This window comes from Elephantulus edwardii, unplaced genomic scaffold (assembly GCF_000299155.1).
Source record: "Elephantulus edwardii isolate Elephantulus edwardi_28Jun2011 unplaced genomic scaffold, EleEdw1.0 scaffold00013, whole genome shotgun sequence".
Lineage (NCBI taxonomy): Eukaryota > Metazoa > Chordata > Mammalia > Macroscelidea > Macroscelididae > Elephantulus > Elephantulus edwardii.
In genome coordinates, this window is record NW_006399763.1 from 27,482,252 (window position 1) to 27,498,823 (window position 16,572).

A 16,572-nucleotide genomic window follows, 5' to 3' on the forward strand; every position below is an offset into this window, starting at 1 on the left:
TCGTTCTCCAGATTTCTTGGCACAACTTGGTGAGCACATCCAGGGCAGCATCTGTTAACTGAAATATGTCAATTGGTATACCATCTATTCCTGGAGCCTTCTTTTAGCTAAACTCTAAAGAATAATGTGGCATCAGGATTGGAGAAAGACTCATTAACAACAAATGTTATGCAGAAGATCTAGCTTGCTGGAAGTAAGGAGTACTTGAAGTGTTTGCTGCAGAATCAGAGAATACAGTCTTTGATATGGGGAGGACAACCACCAGGCCTACTGACTGGAAAAGATCTATATTCCCATTCTAAAGAAAGATGATCTGAAAGAGTGTAGAAATTATTGAACAGTATCATTGATATCACATTCAAGCAAGATTCTGCTAAAGATTACCAAAAAATGACTAGAACAGCACATCAACAGAGTGCAGGCTGGATTTAGAAGAGGCCATGGCACTAGGGATATTATAGCTAATGTCAGATGGATCTTGGCTGAATGCAGAGAGTACCAGTGAAATGTCTATCTTTCGTTGGGATAGGATTAAATATAATATTAACTAAATTTATATCAGAAAGTGCTATCTCTGTTGGTGTTCTTTGTTTCAAACAGGTGAGGCCTTGAACACTAATGGGCAAAGGCCAAATGAGTTGTGGGAGGATATCAAGAATATAATTTAGAAAAAGATTAATCAACATTGGGGGGAAAAGAATATAATTCACAAAAAGGTCATTCTGAAGACAGAAGAGAAAGAAAAGGCCAAGATAGATATCAGATGAGACTCTCCATATTGCTCTACAGTCCTGAGAAACCACAGCAAAGGGTCAAAATCAAGAAATTAAGGCTTTAAACAGAAGATTTCAAAGGGCAGTGCAGGAAGACAAAGAAGTAAAGAATTATAATGAAATGTGCAAAAGGCTAGAGTCAGCAAATTAAAAAGGCTGAACTCACTTGGCATTTCTTAAGCTGAAGGAACTGAAAAACAATTTCAAGCTTCTAGTTGTAATACTTAGGGATGTTTTGAGCACAGTATTAAATAATCCTGAAGCATTAAAAGAAGATTGAAGAAGTATACAGAGTCAATGTACCAAAAGGAACTGGCTGACACAGAAGAATTTCAGGAATCAATGTATGAACAGGAGCCTGTGGTGATGAAGGAAGAAGTTCAAGCTGCTCTGAAAGAACTGGCAATCATCAAGGCCCCAGGAATTGATGACATACTAATCGACATATTTCAACGAACAGTCACTGCCCTGGATGTGCTCACCAAGTTGTGCCAAGAAACTGGAGGACAGCCACCTGGCCAACTGACTGGAAAAATCCTGTATTAGTTCCCATTCTAAAGAAAGGTTATCAGACAGTGTGGAAATTATTGAACATTATCATTAATATCATATGTAAGAAAGACTCTGCTGAAAATTATCCAAAAACAACTGGGAAAGCGCATCAACAGAAAACTACTCTGAAAGATTGGCAAAAAGTAAGACCCTAGGAATTTATGGCTTACCAATTGACATATTATAACAAACACACACTACCCTTGGCTCACAAAGTTGTGTCAACAAATCTCAAGAACAGCCAGCTGGCCAAATGGCTGGAAGAGATTTATATTTGTTCCCATTCCAGAGAAAGGTGATCTGACAAAGTGTAGAAATTATTAAAGACAAAGACATTCCTCTAGCTCGTATAGCCCTGGTGTACAAGTTGTCATCCCGCGGTCACTTGTGGTTGCTGTGAGGCTGAACACTGTGATACGGATGTGTCAAATGCGTTAATAGCTGGCTACCCAATGTGGACTGAGAGTGGAGTGGAGCCCCCCGATTAAACAAGCGTGGGAGGAGGAGTGGCATCCACTTCCATAATAGCTTGCCTCCAGAAACCCTATGAACCTGGAGAGAGGATGAAAGGCACCCAAGCGTCGAGGACTCTCCTTCATAGGGTCGCTATGAGTAGCCTGCAACTCGATGACACTTGACAACAACAATAACAACAACAACAACATTGAAAGCACATGCAAGCAAGATTCTGCTGAAGATTATTCAAAATTTACTGGAATAGCACATCAACAGAGAACTGCCTGAAGTGCAGGCTGGGTTTAGAAGAAGCCATGGTACTAGGGATATTATAACTAATGTCAGATGGATCTTGGCTGAAAGCAGAGAGTACCAGAGGAATGTCTATCTGTGTTTCATTGACTATGCAAAGGCATTTGACTGTGTGGATCCCAAAAAACTGTGGCTGACTCTGAGAAGAATGGGAATCCCAGAACACTTGATTGTGCTCATGAAAAACCTACAATTGGACTAGGAGGCATTTGTCACAACAGAGCAAGAAAACACTGCATTGTTCAAAATTGGGAAGAGTGTTCACTAAAAATGTGTCCTCTCTCCATATCTTTTCAATCTGTATGCAGAACACATTACCCAGGAGGCTGGGCTCTATGAGGAGAAATGTAGCGTCAGTATTGGAGGTAGAGTCATCAAGAATCTCTGTTATGCAGATGACACAATCCAATCCTGCTTGCTGAAACCGAAGAGGACCTGAAACGCTGCAGAAGGTCAAGGAATGCAGCTTACAAATAGATTGAAGTTCAACATCTATAAAATCAAGATTCTCATCACTGGGCCAACTGGCAGCATCATGATGGATGATGAAGAGATTGAGATTATTGACAGCTTCAGTTTGCTTGGCTTTACAATAAACAGTCTTGGTACCAGCAGCCAGGAAATTAAAAGACAAATTTCATTTAAAATGTTTGCTGTCAGAGACCTTTCCAAAGTACTGGAGAGCAAGGATATCAGTCTGGAGACTAAGATGTTCCTGATACAGGTCATGGTCTTTTCAATTACTTGGTATGTATCAGAAAGCTGGACAATGACTAGGGATAATAGAAGGAGAGTTGATGCTTTTGAGCTGTGTTGCTGGAGAAGAGTATTAAATATAGCACGGACTGCTAGGAGAACATACAAATTCATCCTCTTGAGAGTAAAGCCAGGCTGCTCCTTGGAGGCAAGGATTTTGAAGCTTCATCTGACATAATTTGGAAATGTTGCAAGGAGGGACAAGTCCTTGGAGCAGGACATCATGCTTGGGAGGGTTGAGGGAGAGCACAGGAGATGAAGACCTTCAATGAGGTGGATTGGGTGAGTGGGGTAATGGGGATAGGTGTGTTGGAGACAAATAAGATTGGCACAAGATAAAACAGCATTTAGAACTGTTACACATAGGCTTGTTATGAGTCACAGACAACTCAATGGCACATAATAACAGCAATTATTGTATATGCTAAGTGAAAATAAGAGCACATTTTGTTGTTGTTTTGTTGTGTATCTTTGAGTCAGAACCAATCCTTAGCTGTCCCTCTGGTGTGTTTTCAGAGGTAGTTAAAAGCAACGGAAAAGACTGCTCATTCTTCTCCCGTGGAGCAGCTGGAGGATTCAAGCTGCATGTCTTTGGGATTGCAGCACAGCTTCTTGCCACGAAGCCACCAGAGGGTATATTAGGATTTAGAAAACAAGGTAAACAAGAAGTATTAGTTGACAGTGGACTGTGAACAAGAATATTGATATAAAAATAACTTGCTTGTTGGGGAATTTCTTGGGTAAAAAGAATATAACTGAACAAAACCAGGAATCACGCCAAACTCTCCATCTTTACTTATAAGAAGCCCTCATATTCATTGTAGTTAGTCAGAACCGTCTCCTAGACAGTACCGCAGCAGATTTCTGAGGCTGCAGATCATATTAGAGGAGAATTACTACCTCTCTCTTGTGGAGCTGTTGGTGAATTCCAACTACTAGAGAAGGACAATCTTTGAGTTTGCAGCTTCACTCCCTATCATCATTCCCATTCTACCAAAACTGAAGAGCAAGACTTGTTTCTGCATGCTTAATAATGAAAACCAAATACCACATAGGACTTTGTGCAGATGCAATTGATAGCTATTTAAAAAACTTCTGTAGTTAATTCTAGTACTCTTTTGCTGACCAAGGAATACATAATATTTTATAGCTAATAGAATAAACTGATATGCCTAAAGTTCAAACGATTTACTTCAAAGTCTGGTCTTGCCAGTTATTGATTATGCAATGTCTTAGTTGTCATTTGTGAAATGAGGAAAGTAAAGGTACCAGTCTCATACAAGGCTATAGTAAACGTTATGTTAGAACAATTTCTGACACATAGTCACTAGCCATTTGTTATTACACACCTCCTTAAGCACACCAAAAGTATGATATGAAAAAGATATTCTTATTTGTTTGAATGATCATTTTGTGTTTTTCATTAAATTAATATATATATATTTATACAATTTTCTATATTATGAAGGGGTAAAATATATATGCTGTGAAAACTAATTTACTAAACCTTTGGTTTTCTGTAACACAAGAATTCTCATAAACTCTCTCAAGAACCTAACTTTATTAATATGATATGTTAGTTTACAGGCCTTTAGGGATGAAAAAGGTATAATAAAATGTATGTTCCAATTATAAATCACCAATCATGAAATTAATTAAATGTTAGGTGATTCCGTTACAGTAAGTCAATGTATATGTATACATAAGCAATTGTTTGCTCAATGTTATAAATTTTCAAATTTAATATTTTTAGAAAATATTATCAAATATCAAAGGAAGCTGTTAAGCATTGTCTGAGGATCATGTTAAAGAGCAAAGTTTAAAATTAAATGATTAATGATCTAAATATCTTTGGTATACTTAGTACTTTAAATTACAGCAAAAAAATGTAATGGATTTTATTAATGACAATTTATATATTTTTAAGAGAATATAGTAATTTAACTGAAAGTTTGTATTAGTGTCTAAAAAGAACATGATTTATGTTTTAAAACACTGTAGAGGAAAAATTTTCTATTTTCTCTCAGATTGATTTTTTAAATTTTTTATCTACTGTACAAAACAAAGTGAAAATGCCCCATAGTGTTCCCAAAGCTACAGTCTTTATAAAAGGTAGCTATCACATGTCTCTCCCTCATAGCTATTGAGTTTTAATCATGGACCTTTGCATTAGTGGTCACCATTTAACCATTACACCACTAGGGTTCTTTTATCTCGAAGTCGAATTGTTTATCAAAACTGATTATTTTGGAAGAGTCACCCATTTTCTCTCTTTTATAGTGGCACTGGATAGGGTAGCGCTTGGATTTGCTGTCATAAGATCACTAAAAGTCTTACTGTACTCAACTTGATGTCACATAAAGAGAACATTTAACTCACTGAAGTCCAAATTAAGAGACTTTTTTTATTTTATCATTGAACATTATTTGGTAACAACCACATTTATGGGAAGAGACTACTAGGTCTTTCTAAGTGATAACTTACTGATAATTTCTAAGTGATAATTCTTATTGATTGCCATTAAGTCAGAACCAACTCCGAGCTGACCCTGCAGTGGGTTTTCAATCAAAAGGGAGGAGGTTGGTTATCCTTCCCTTGGAGTAGCTGGTGGATTCAAACTGCCCGCCTTTGAGGTGATGACACAACATCTTATCCTCTAGTCCATGAGAGCTACCTCAGAGCTGGTAAGTGGATCCAGACTACCAACCTTTTGGTTAAAATACTAGACCTGGTGACCCTAGTGGTTATCCCAAAGTTGCAATCCCAAAGACACGTGGTTAGAATCCACCAGTTGCTCCAAAGAAGGATAAGCAGTCTCCCTTTTTTGCCATTTACTGATTATGAAAACCTGCTAGAGTGTCAGTCAGCTAGGAATTTGTTTTGACTCGATTACATAAAACAACAAATTTATAAAATCTGCAAAACATATACTTGGACCCGGAAGTAGTCCTCAGAAAAGAGCAGGGAAACACTTCTTGGCTCAAAATCAGGAAAGGAGTGTATCAGGGATGTATTCTGTCTTCATACCTTTTCAATCTATATGCAGAAGTGATCATTCAGGAATTGAACTTTATGAGGAAGAATGTAGCATCAGGACTGGAAGAAGACTCATTAACAACCTGTGTTATGCATTTATATGTGAATGTTAGACATTCACAGTCTTGCTTCCTGAAAGTGAGGAGGACCTGAAGCGCTTGCTGCAGAAATTCAGACCGTAGTCTTCAATATAGATTGAAGATCAACATTAAGAAAACAAAGATTTTCACCACTGGCCAATTGGCATCACCATGATAGATGGAGAATAGATTGAGATTGCTGACAACTTCAGCTTGCTCAGCTCCACAATAAATACTCTTGGCACCAGCAGTCAGGAAATCAAAAGATAAATTGCATTGGAAGAATCTGCTGTCTGGGATCTCCCCCAGAATACTGAAATGCCATGATGTAAGTCTAGAGAGTAAGGTGCACCTAATCTAGGCAATGGTCTTTGCAATTACTTGCTATACATCAAAAATCTGGACAATGACTATGGATGACAGAGAAAAATTGATGCCTTTGAGTTGTGGTGCTGGAGATGATTCTTGAACATACTATGGACTGTCAATAAAACAAATAGATCAGTCTTGGAGAGGGTACAACCAATTTCTACTTGGAAGCTAGGCTTTTGAAGCTCGGTGTCACATATTTTGGGCATGTGCACAGGAGAGAACAATCCTTGGAGAAGGACATTATGCTCAGAAGGGTGAAAGGACAGCACAGGAGAGGAAAACCCCAGATGAGATGGATTGACCCAGTAACTAGGGCAATGGGGAGAGGCATGTTGGAGTCAGTAAGACTGGATCAGGACAGGAGAGGCTTCAGAGCTATTGTTGTACATAGGGTTGCTATGTGTCACAGGTAACTCAAAAGCACATAAAAACAACAAAAATATTTGTTTTATGTTTTTCTATTATACTAAAGTCCATAAGAAGTTGTCCTGCTAACTCAATGGTAGCTTTAATTCATAAGCAACTCCTTGGAAATAAGCTGGATAATTTATTTTTTTATTTGGATAATTTATTTTAGTGCAGTTTGCATTCTCTGAAAATCTGCAAGATTTTCACCTATGAGTCAATTCTAGCTTAAGGATGACAATGAATTAAGTTTAATTGACACTAATTTATTTATAATAAATTTACTTGATAATTTAGAGATCTTATGTTTTATGAGTTCAGATTATGTATATAATAAAGTCACAGAGATTTAAATTTAAATATATTTTGTAGATATATTTAAAAATTTACTCCATTACTTTAAAATAAATTTATTTATTTACTTGTTTGTTTGTTGTTGTTGTATGCTATCACATTGGCTCTGACTGGCACAGGAGGAGACTGCCCCTCGTTCTCTGGTGGATTTGAACCATACATTTTTGGGATTGCAGTGCAGCTTCTTGACACTAAGCCACCAGATATTCCTCTAAAAACATTATCTTTGATAATTGGAAAAATATGATAGACATTTTGAAATGTCTTCTATGGCACTTACATTGTATTTTTTTGACCTTTGTAAAGTGGGAAGAAAGAGAATGTACCCTCAATTTGGCTTTTATTAAAAATTATGATTTATTTAGGCTAGTATGACTTTAAATATAGAGCTCTAATGTATCTTACTTTATTTCATTAAAATTTCATTTTATATATAACTTCATGTGCCAGTATCAACTATTTTATTCACTTGTGTGCTGATGAATATGACTCATATTAGGGCATCATACTGATTTTCAAAGTAGGAATGAACTTAAAACTGTGACTTGTTTGATAAACTTTAACTGAACCCCAGTTTAGATAGAAAAGGCTAACTAGTTTCTACTTTGAGGCTTTTGCTATTCCTGCTCTGTGATTGTGATTGAGTCAGAACTGACTCATAGCTGACTGTATGGTGGGTTTCTGAGGGTGTAAATTAGAGGAGGCATTTACTTATCTTTACCCCATGGGGCTGTTCATAGATTTGAACCTCATGGGGCTGCTCATGGATTTGAACCTCAAAAAAGGCACAGCCTTTAAACTAGCAGGTTAACTCCATGCAGATTAAGTGTAAAACAAGCAAGTACAACATGGGACAGCAAAGTCTGACCCTACTAACTCCCCGAAGAGGAATAGTCCTAATAAATAGCATCCACAGATCAAAACTAATTCCTGTAAGGTCATACATGATCTCCCTTGGTCCTGCACCTATTTCTACTAATTCCAACATTAACCTTAGTTGAATTACTGGGTATGAAATCTGTTGCAATAGCTTACACACACTACAAAAACTATACTCATTACTATGAGGTTTATTAAGGAAGTTAGCAGGCTGTAATTCAGGTTAGCAGCAAGACAAATTCCTCAGTCTTGAGAGCATCTCAACTGTGATTTCAAGTCTTTTGACCTTATGCCTTATAGTTTAAGTCAATGTTATAAAGTCCTCTTGGATCCACCAGCTATGACATCTCTTCAGTCTTCTGGGAAGCATGAGTTGAAGAACTGTTAGTTCCATGAGGCAGCAGTCCTAAGTCAGCTTTTAACAGCTTTGTAGTCTTGCCTTAGTCCTCTAGCAAGTTTAGCTGAAGATCTCTACCTTTGGTTCTTGGAGGCTGCAGTCCTAAGGCAGTTCATTCTTCAATCATCAAGCAAACAAAACTTCTAACTTTGTCTTTGTCTCAATGGCTCCAGCTCTTTCTCTGCTTTAAAAGCGTTCTGGCCCTGAATGAGGCTCCATCTCTTTTTGTCAACAGCAAAATTCAGCCTCAATAAATCTAGGCAGTTTCCCAGTCAACATCAAGATTCCTCCAACGCAAGAACTTCTGTCCCCCAAAGACATGTGATGCTTTCTAAGATTCTCAAATGTTGTCTCCACAGTCTGCTCAATTTAGAGACAAAGCTATCCAATCCGCTTGCATATAGGCTAACATTCCCTATGAGGAAGAAATGGCTCACACAGATGTTCATTATGTAAACAAGCTGCCTGCTCTCAGGACAGCTGGATTAGATTAAAGTGCTTGTAGGCAAGGCAGAGATGAAGCAGCTAGCTAAATAATTCTCTAGAAAGCCATTTTAAGCAACAGAAAGCCATAGCAACAGACCCACTACATTGCACTAGACTACTAGAGCTCCTTTGTTGTTAAATGTCATCAAATGGTTTATGATTCATAGTGACCTAGTGCACAAAAGAGTGAAACACTACTGCATCTTACACCTCCCTTCCTGAAGTTGCTATATATGTATGAGCCCTTTCTTGCCATCTCTTGTGGCCTAGTGACAAGAAACTGCACTGCAATCCTAAAAACATGCAGTTCAGGGCCACCAGCTGCTCCATGGGAGAATGGTGGACAATCTCCTCCTGCGTGATAAACTGCTTCTGAAGATCTGCCAGATAGTCAGTTATAGGTCGGTTCTGACTTGACGGTAAACAACAACAGAAGTTAAGAACGTTTTGTTTTTATCCTCAACTTTATCAATTCTTATGTCCATCATCAAGAAATGATCTCTTCTAATAAAATATTTAGGGTTTGGAGATGGCCAAAGCACTTAGAGAGACAGTTACTATAGGCGGGGGATGGCCAGAGTTTATCCTTATTGACATCTTTATTAGAAGCACCCAGACCAATGAAAAACTTGACTGAAGCCTGAGCCATCCTCACCAGGAGAAGTCAGTAGGCTTAGCCAAGCTCTGCTGATATTAGGAGTACAGCATATATCTGTCAGATTGCTATATTGGGTTGGGGGGAAAGGTGGGAGTTAATGACTTATAAGGTGCTGCTTACTTTATAATTCCTATATATACAGGCATGCTTGTTCATGGTTGTCTTCTGAATACAGTTCTTGGCTGTCAGTTTACTGTGCGTAGGTAGCTTGCTACAGTGCTGGAAGCTGTGCCACAAGTATTTTAATGTCAGCTGGTCACCCAAGATGAATTGGTTTTAACGGAGCTCCCATATAAAGAAAGACTATGAAGAAGGACCGACCATTCACTTCTGAAAAAGAAAAAAGAAAAAAAGAGAAAAAACAACCCAAGGGGGAATAAATCCAACAAAACTGGCCTTTGAACAATTTGGAGGACCATTGTTAGATATAGTCCTAGAGGCAGAGCTCTTAGAATGGAAGGTACTAAAAAAATGCAGAGAAACAGCCAGAAATATCCATTAATAACTGGAACCTGGAATGCAGGAAATATGAATTTAGGAAAATTGGAAGTTGTCAAAAACAAAATAGAACCTAGAAAAAAATGACATTTTAGGTACTAATTAGCTGAGATGGACTGACATTAGCCACTTTGAATCAGATATTACATAATCTGCTATGCTGGGAATTAAAAATTGAGGAAGAATGGTGTGTATAATGCTGTGAGTAGTGGTATATGATCTGTACACACACAAAGAAGACCTATTAATACAATTGTTATTCAATATATCCACCAACAGCTAAGCCCAAAGATGAGGAAATCAAAGTAGTGATTCTTGTAGACTGAAATTGACCAAACATGTATTCAAGAAGTATTCATAATCTTTGGTGTCTGGAATACAGAAACTGGAAACAAAGTAAGATTGGTGGTTAGAAATTATGTACTTAGAACAGGAATGAAGCTAGAGATCAAATGATTGAATTTTGTACATTCAATGATTTAGTCACAGTGAATACATTTTTTTTTAAGAAACACACTTGGCAAGTGTATACATGGACTTTACCTGATGGATTGCACAGGCATCACATTGAGTACCTCTGTGGATTGGAGAACCTCAACATTGTCAGTCAAAATCAGATCAGGTGCTGATTGTAGAACAGACCATCAGGTACCCATGTGTAAGTTCAAATTGAAGTTGAAGAAAGTGAAATCAAGTCTATAAGAACAAAAGTATGAACATAGGTCTATCCCATATGAATTTAAAAATCATCTCAAGAATAAATTTAAAGTCATTGAATATTAGTGATTGAACGCTAGCTTAGGTGTGGATTACATTAAAAAACTATTATCCATGAAGAGAGTCAAGTATCATTATAAAGACAGAGATGAAGAGACCAAAATGAGTATCAAGAAACTCTGATATGCATTAAGAAGGCAAACAGTGGCAAGAAGCTGCATTGCAATCTCAGAGGTGCGCCATTGGAATCCACCAGATCCTCTGCTGGAGAAGGAGGGACAATCTCCTCCTGTACCAGTCAGATTCGATTTGATGGTACACACACACAAAAAAAAATAAAATTTAAAAACATTTAAAAAAAGAAGGCAAACAAAGGGAAGAAAGGCCAAAGTAAAAGATGAACAGATGATTTTGAAGAGAGCTTGAGAAGACAAAGAAAAGTATTATAATGAAATGTGCAGAGTAAAGTTGGAAATTAAAAAAGAAAGTCATTCAAAAGTTCTCAAACAGAAAAAAAACTGGAAAAAAAATAATTCAAGCCTTAAGTTGCAAGACCACATGATCTTTAAAGCATCAAAAGAAGATATAAAGTAGTTACTCAAACAGAACAATAGGATATTATATGACTTTAAATCAGTAAGGGTAAATGTCATGATTATATTCTTTCACCAGTATTATTCAATCTAATGTCTGTCTGTGCTTCATTGACTATGCAAAAACTTTTGCTGTGTAGATCACAACTAGCTATGGCTGACTCTGAGAAGAATGGTAATCCCAGAATATTTGATTGTGCTAATGCAAAACCTAGACTTGGACCAAGAGGCAGTCATCAGAATAGAGCAAGGAGACACTACATGGTTCAAAATCAAGAAGGGGGTCCATCAGGGATGTATTTTGTCTCCATACCTTTTCAATCTGTATGCAGAAAAGATCATCCAGGACGCTGGCTACAAGGAGGAATGTGGCATCAGGATTGGTGGAAGAATCATCAACAACCTTCGTTATGCCAATGACACAACCCTGCTTGCTGAAACTGAGGAGGACCTGAAGCACTTGCTGCAGAAGGTCAAGGATTGCAGCCTTTAATACGGATTGAAGCTCAACATCAAGAAAACAAAGGTTTTCACCACTGGGCCAATTGGCAGCATCAGTATGCATGGTGAAAAGATTGAGAAAGGGGGGAGGAGGTTAGCAGTGATGAAAATACCACAATGATTAAGCATAGAGTTTCATCACTTATGGTTGTGTACATCTTTCAGTTGTTGAACTATAGAAGTTGTGTGATAGGTATACTTAAAACAGCAACAACAAATAATTATCTGCTGAGACTGATTATGTATAATCAAAACCCACACATGATTTACTTTCTTGGTTGAGCTTTAGGATCATGATTTTCTGGGACGTCCCACGTAACTGCCCTAATAGCATGTTTAGTTATTGATACACAGTGCTGGGAACTTAAAACCTTGAAAGTGGCCATGCAAGGTATGACAGTTGGTTTTTACAGAACAAGAGTCAAAAAATGGGATGTGGTAATAGAAGTAAGATATGGACTGTTGGACTAATTGCCAAGATGAACAACTGCTTTCTTTGATATGAGACCAGAAAAGTAGGTTGCCTGTCTAATACTAATGAATATTTTGATCAATGATCCTGCAACATGATCCTGCAACATAATCCTGCCAAAAGGGGGAGAATTGCAGAACAGAATTTGAAATTTTAATGGATTCTAGATTTCCATATTTGCTTCCATTTCCAAGACAGGTGATCTAACAGAATGTGCAAATTATTGAAAAATAGCATTAATATACACAAAAGATATTGCTGAAGATCATCCTATAATGGCCAGAACAGCACATTGAAAGAGAACTACTAAAAGTTCATGCTGGGTTTAGAAGATCCTGGTACCAGAGATAGCATTGCTGATGTCAGACAGATCCTGAAAACAGGGAATATCATAAGACTGTCTGTTTGTGTTTTATTTACTACTAAAGGCATATGACTGTGGATCATAACAAATTATGGCTAATATTGGTAAGAATGGGAATCTCAGATCATCTAATTATGCTCATATGAAACCTATACCTAGATCAAGAATGTGTTGTAGAAACAAAGGAAGAGAACACTGCATGGCAGTGTGGGAAGACAAAGTATTTCAATGAAATGTGCAATGAGGTGGAGTCAGAAAATCAAAAAGGCCAAACTTGCTCTGCATTTCTTAAACTCAAGGAACTGAAGAACAAATTCAAGCCTCGAGTTGCAATACTGCTTTGACAGAATATTAAATGATCCAGGGAGCATTAAAAGAATGGAAAGAGTATACAGAGTCCTTGTACCAAAAGAAATTGGTGAACACAGAAGAATTTCATTAAACAACATATGGGCAAGAGCCTGTGGTGGTGAAGGAAGAAGTTCAATCTGCTCTGAAATAATTGGTAAAAATAAAGACCCCAGGAATTGATGGCATAGTTATTGACATATTTCAATAAACAAATGCTGCCCTGGATGTGCTCACCAAGTATTCCAAGAAATCTGGAGGAAACCACCTGGCCTACTGACTGGAAAAGATCTATATTTGATCCCATTCCAAAGAAAGATGATTTATTAGAGTGTGGAAATTATCGAACAATACCATTGATATCGCATGTAAGCAACATTCTGCTGAAGATTATACAAAAATTACTGGAACAACACATTGACAGAATTGCCTGAAGTATAGGCATGATTTAGAAGAGGCTGTGGTACTAGGGATATTATAGCTAATGCCAGATGGATCTTGGCTGAAAGCAGAGAATACCAGAGGAATGTTTATCTGTGTTTTATTGACTGTGCAAATGCATTTGACTGTGTGGATCTCAACAAACTGTGACTGACTCTGAGAGGAATGGAAATCCCAGAATACTTGATTATGCTTATGCAAAACTTGGACCAGGAGGCAGTCGTCAGAACAGAGTAAGGTAACACTACATCGTTCAAAACTGGGAAAGGTGTGAATCAACGATGTGTCCTATCTCCATATATTTTCAATCTATATGCAGATGATCTGGGAGGCTGGGCTTTATGAGAAGAAGTGTGGGGTTAGGATTTGAGGTAGACTCATCAACAATCTCCATTATGAAGATTACACACCTTGCTTGCTGAAACTGTGGAGGACTTGAAGTGTTTGCTGCAGAGGGTCAAGGAATGCAGCCTTCAGTATGGATTGAGCACAACATTAAGAAAACAATGATTCTCACCACTGGGCCAGTTGGCAGCATCAGCATGGATGATGAAGAGATTGAAACTGTTGACAACTTCAGTTTACTTTCAACACTGTTGATACCAACTGCCAGGAAATTAAAAGACTAATTGCATTGCGAAAGTCTGTTGTCAGAGACTTCTCAAAGGTATTGAGGAGTAATGATGTTAGTCTGGATACTAAGGTGCACCTGTACAGGCCATGATCTTTGCAATTACTTGCTATGCATCAGAGAACTGGATGATGACTAGGGATGATAGAAGGAGAGTTGATGCTTTTGAACTTTGGTGCTGGAGAAGAGTATTGAATATACCATGGACTGCCAGGATAACAAAGAAGTTCATCCTGGAAAGAGTGAAGCCAGGCTGGGAGGCAAGTATTCTAAAGCTTTGACTGGCCATTTTGGACATGTTGCAAAGTGGGATCAGTCCTTGGAGAGGTGCATCATGCTTGGGATGGTGGAAAGACAGCGCAAGAGAGGAAGACCCTTGATGAGATGGATTGATCCCATGACTGGGGTAATGAGGATATCTGTGTCAGAGACAATAAGATTGGCAAGGGATAGAACAGGGTTTAGGGCTTTTGTACATAGGATCACTATGAATCACAAACAACTCGAAGACACATAACAACAACAACAACAACAGTGGTGTTTGTCAGTGCTGTATCATTCCTCCTTTCCTCTTCAATCTGTACACTGAGCAAATAATTTGAAAAGCTGGATTCTAGGAATACAATGTAGAGCAGGATCTGAGAAAGGTTCATCAACAGTCTGTGTTATGCAGATAACACAACTTTGCTTGCAAAAAAAAATAAAGAGAACTTAAAATGTTTGGTGCAGAAGATCAAAAACTATGGCCTTCAATATGGATTACATCTCAATATCAAGAAGATAAAAACCCTTAGCATTGGATTGATAACCAAGATAATGATAAATTGAAAAAAAAATATAATGTTATCACTGATTTCATCTTACCTGATTAACAATGAACACCTGCAATATCAACAGTCAGGAGTTCATTAAATATATTTCATTGACAAAGTCTGCAGTCAAGTACCTCTCCATGTTACTGAGGAACAATGATGTAAATTTGAAAAGCAAGGTAGCCTGATTCAGACCTTGATCTTTTCAATCACTTGCTATGCATTTTCATATGCATATTCATTGCTGGACAATGAATAAGGATGACAGAAGAACTGATGCCTTTAAGTTGTGGTATTGGACAAGAATACTAAATAAGCCATGGAATGCCAAAAGAACAAATAGATACGTCTTGGCGAATGTACAAACATAAAAGTCCTTGGAGATAAGGACAACAAAACTTTATTTCTCATATTTTGGGCATATTGCTAGAAGAGGTTGTTTTTTGGAGTGAGATATCATGCTGGGAAAGATGAAAGGTCAGTGAAAGAAAGACCTTCAGTGAGATAGATTAGCATGATGACTACAGCAATAAACTTAAGTGTGTCAGAAATTATGAGAATAACATAAATTAGGAAACAATTCAGATATGTTTTTCATAGGATCCCTTTAAATTCTATTCAACTTGATCTAACAATAACAGCCTTCCTAATGAAAATTTAATAAATTCTTAAATATATTGTCCTGAGGTAGTATTTAATCTTTAAACCAAAATTGTCCCCTGAAGTCTTCTGAAAATTAAATAAGTATTTAGTAATCTAGAAAAAAATGTCTTCCTTGACTATTAGGTTACTTAATAGCATCACCAAAAATAACCTACCAGTCACTTTCTAGTTTAGACAATCAAGGTCTCTATGGAAAGGGAAGAATTCTTTTAAAAAATAATTTTCTTTTGTTTTCCATATGAAAGCTCCACTAGGAAGACATAGATAAAAAACAGTTACTATTGACAAAATTACTCTTCTTTTTATTGGTTGGATTGCTTTGCTTCATACACTTAAATAGATTCATATAATGATGCAGTGTGACAGTTTATAATGACCCATATTGATCATTAAGACAATTGATTATTGATCAGATCCCATGATCTGATAAGCAAATCCATTCTAAAAGGATTAATAGAACTGTTCTGTCAGAGACCTCTCAAAGTATTAAAGAGCAATGATGTCAGTCTAGAGACTAAGGTGTGCCTGATCCAGGTCATGGTCTTCACAGTTACTTCCTATGCATCAGAGAGCTAGACAATTGCTAAAGATGGTAGAATAAGAATTGATGCCTTTGAGTTGTGGTGCTGGAGAAGAATATTTAGCATACTGTGGACCACCAGGAGAACAAATAGGTCTGTCTTTGAGAGGATGAAAACAAGTTTTTCCCTGGAGGCAAGGATTTTGAAGCTCCATCTAACATACTTTGAGCACATAGACAGAAGGGAACAGTCCTTGGAGAAGGACATCATACTTGGAAAGGAAGAGGGGAAACATAGGAGAGGAAAACCCTGGATGAGAAGGATTGTCACGATAACTGAGGCAATGGGATGAAGTGTGTTAGAATCAGTGAGACTGGCCCAGGATAGGGCAAGGTTCAGAGTTACTGTACACAGGGTTGCTATGAATTGTGGATTGGCTTAGGATGAACAAGATTTGTTTTTTGGGTTTTTTTTTTTTAATTTTTTTATATTTTT